Source organism: Rhagoletis zephyria, unplaced genomic scaffold, assembly GCF_001687245.7.
Source record: "Rhagoletis zephyria isolate East Lansing unplaced genomic scaffold, Rhagoletis_zephyria_1.1 Rzeph_scaffold_04482, whole genome shotgun sequence".
NCBI classification, from domain to species: Eukaryota; Metazoa; Arthropoda; class Insecta; order Diptera; family Tephritidae; genus Rhagoletis; species Rhagoletis zephyria.
Window position 1 is genome coordinate 12,323 of NW_016161565.1, and position 3,525 is coordinate 15,847.

A 3,525-nucleotide genomic window follows, 5' to 3' on the forward strand; every position below is an offset into this window, starting at 1 on the left:
AAGTAGAGTACGTACTTTGGTGGAGTAATAGCAAGTACGTCAAGTATTTACTCTCTCAACGCCAAGTAGTGTATGTATGCGGAAAAAAAGTAACAATGTGTTGGGAGTAGAGTACAATGCAAGGAGTACTTATTGAATGAAATGCGGCAAATACAATTGCGCTGGACTCTAATACATACCTACAACCTAGAACAAGTGTAAATCAAACGAACAAAGAGAGTGAAGAAAACGAAGGAAAGGTTTAAGGAGTACGCCACTTCTGTGGTTTTTGGTGCTTTTGTCGGCGACAAAAGTGACGGCTGTGTGTACTTTTATGATCGTGCTGGCGCCAACGCTTCGAAAAACGTTTGTGAAATCTTTGTGCCGTTTTGGTAACTACATATGTATGTTTGTATGTATAGATGTACATATATATATATGTATATACAAATATGCCCAGATTTAAGTACTCTTGAATTCCTTTTCTTACAGGCTTACGAGATCACCCCCCGCTGCGACCATTACGCGCTTCGATCATCTGAGACGTAAATTCGTTAATGCAACGAGAGCCAGGACACTTGAACAATCGAGCATTTGCCGCCGGAGCATTTATGAATGTATGTATGTATGTACGTGTGTATGCGTGAGGCTGAAATTTGTTTGAACATTTGAGATTTAGTTCGAAAACTGCAAAACAGTTTATAAGCTTCAATGATGTATAAATATATATGTAGGTACGTACATATGTATGCACATTCGTTTTTAATAGGTATAAAAAACTTGGCAGTGTCAAAACTTTTAACCGTGAATCTACGGTAATTCGTTACCGTGGATATGCGGTAAGTTGTTACCGTGGCGCGTGTAAACAGACACTTTCATACAACTTTTGGGTAATGGACCAATCACATAATCAACTTCACTTTTTGGAAACGTTCCACCTGCATCAGTTCAGTGATACATTTAAGACTTCGGGGAATCTATTAGTCGTACTTTATAAGCAGTTTTAGAGGAATATACACTAGTGGTCAGCTGATTAGTCAAGGGACATTACGACTGGTTTTGGCTATTTTACAACGCTTTTATCAACCTGCAATGTTGTGTGTCCAGACACCATTCATTGCTATAAAACCTTTGCTTTGCAAAGATCCTATAAAAAGTCTAGCGCATAGGGCGACATCTATCTCTCAACCGACGAGGTTACGTACGCTACAGCGGAAATGGACGACACGCCATTTCTTTAAATTAAATTAATTGGCGCTCGTATGTATGTATGTACATACATACATATGTATATGCATGTGTGTACACCAATCTATTAATATCGTTGTATTATTTTAATATCTGTTGCAAAATTTTATACAGACAAGACTAAAAAGTAGAAGATAAATAATATAAAAAAAATAAAATTTTTAATATACAATGCTTTTACAAATGGACTAAAAAGTAAAAAATAATATTTCTCAGTCTCATAGAATTTGTTTTGATAACTTTTGATTTTGAAATTTTAGCAAAAGTTATTGTAAACAATACAAAGCATTAGATTTAATTGACTATAGTCAAACTACATAACATAGACCGAAAATTTCTACAGAGAAAGTACACATTTGAGATCGATTTTAAGCGGCCGTTATGTTATATATTACCCTTTATATCAATTCAGGTCTATTACAGGCGCCCCCCGCTTTTCATTTTCATCTCATAAATGGTTTAAAATAACTTTTGCTGAAATTTCAAAATCAAAAGTTATCAAAAGAAATTCTATAGGACTGGGAAATATTATTTTTTACTTTTTAGTCCATTTATAAAAGCGTTGTATATTAAAAAGTTTTTTTTCTATATTATTTATTTCTTTTGTTTATTTAGTGTTTATATTTTTTTTATAAAAGTTTAGCACTTTATTTAACCAGCGTCAAATAAATCCACATTTCAAACTTCGTACAAAAGTTACGAAAACTCAACAAACTTTAAGATTTGCACCCAAAAATTTTAAACTTTATAGTTTTTGAAACAAGTTTACGCATGCAGTTTTGTAGCTCATTAAATTTTAGTAGGTTGTAGCTCTGCTTGTGCGTGGAACAACTCAGACGAACTGAGTTTTTCTTTGTATTATTCAAAACTTTACATGCTTTCCCAGGCAATTAATCATTTGGTACATTAATCGAGTAAAAAATTTTTAATGATACTCCTCATATAAGTAGATACGTACATATGTACATACTTTATGTTTATGTTCCTAAACCAAACGAATCGTTAAAAAACATAAAATTTACTTACCTTCCAGTTTTTGTTATAATCATTTCGGTGCCAATTTTGTGGAACTGTTGCCAAAGTTCGTTGTTTTCCAATTTCGCCTCAACGCCCGGCAATGTGGGTCGCTGAGGCACAATTATGGGATGTTGCAAATGGAATGGCATCATGGCTGGGAACGGATCTGCAAAAGCATTACAAATCCATAGTTAGATATCTGTGACTACGCAGCGATACATGCCGACGGTAAATACATATTGGCCGTCAAAAAGACTTACCAGGTATGCGCTGCATAATCTGCTGCCGATACAATTCGTGTGCGATCTGCTGCTGCATTCGCAGATCGACCAGTTCATTCATGGTTAGCATTTTTATGGTTGTATTTTTTGTATATATTTATTGGTAAAAACACAATGTTTTAAATAAGCAAATTGCTTTTGCTTTTTTTTTTTTATTGTCTTTAAACACACACAGGTTTTGTGCAAAAGTTTTCTAAGGAATGCAATAACTGTACGCGCACCTCGTTCTTACTACGTCCGCGCTCACTTCTTAACTGACTTCACTTTATAGTTAGTGCACCTTTATCCACTCTAATTTTCTCATTCGATGTTTGATACTTATGTTTGATTAGTTGTATATGCACACTTCACTTACAAAATCCACTTTCCTACTGAACCTCAACCGAAGCTTGAAACCTGTTTTTGTAGGCACTGTAAATCTCACTTTACTGATTTGTACTTCTTGTCTCTCTTTATTTTTGGCTTTCTCTCTCGCATTATCGTGCTCTCTGGATGTGCCGCAATATCTGATTGGTCTACGACTGCGAGCGGAATATCACTAGTTGAATTTTTTCTTTTTCCTCTTCCGCGATCTCCATTTTGGAAAATAAGACACGTAACTAATTGCCTCATTATTTGCTCTATTGACTTACAACACCAAATATGTGTGGTAAGATATCGCAATGCGCTCTCGGTCTTGTTGACTCCTCCTCCACTATTGCACGCAACGGTGGCAAGTGTTGCCTTTACAATTTGTTGTTGGAGACGTCTTTACATTTGTAAAATATTGGAATACAAGAATGATAGAATTAGATCCAATCAAAGTGAGATTTTCATTAACGCATTGACTGCGTAATTAGGGAATTCCTAGGTGCCGTTTCCCATTTGTAGACTTATTGCTACAACTACATCTACAGCTGCATTTTCCGCCGAAGCCTCCTAAAGGCAATGACGCTACTTAAAAAACCATGAAAAAAAGAAAATATCTTCTTTTTATTTATTGGCGCTGTAACCGCCTAAG

At 35.3% G+C, this 3,525-nt stretch overlaps 1 pseudogene; it reads right to left on the reverse strand.

The window, feature by feature from the left end:
- Positions 1-2,881, reverse strand: part of LOC108370791 (T-box protein 2-like) — a 14,119-nt pseudogene extending 11,238 nt beyond the window's left edge.
- Positions 2,882-3,525: the final 644 nt, after the last annotated feature.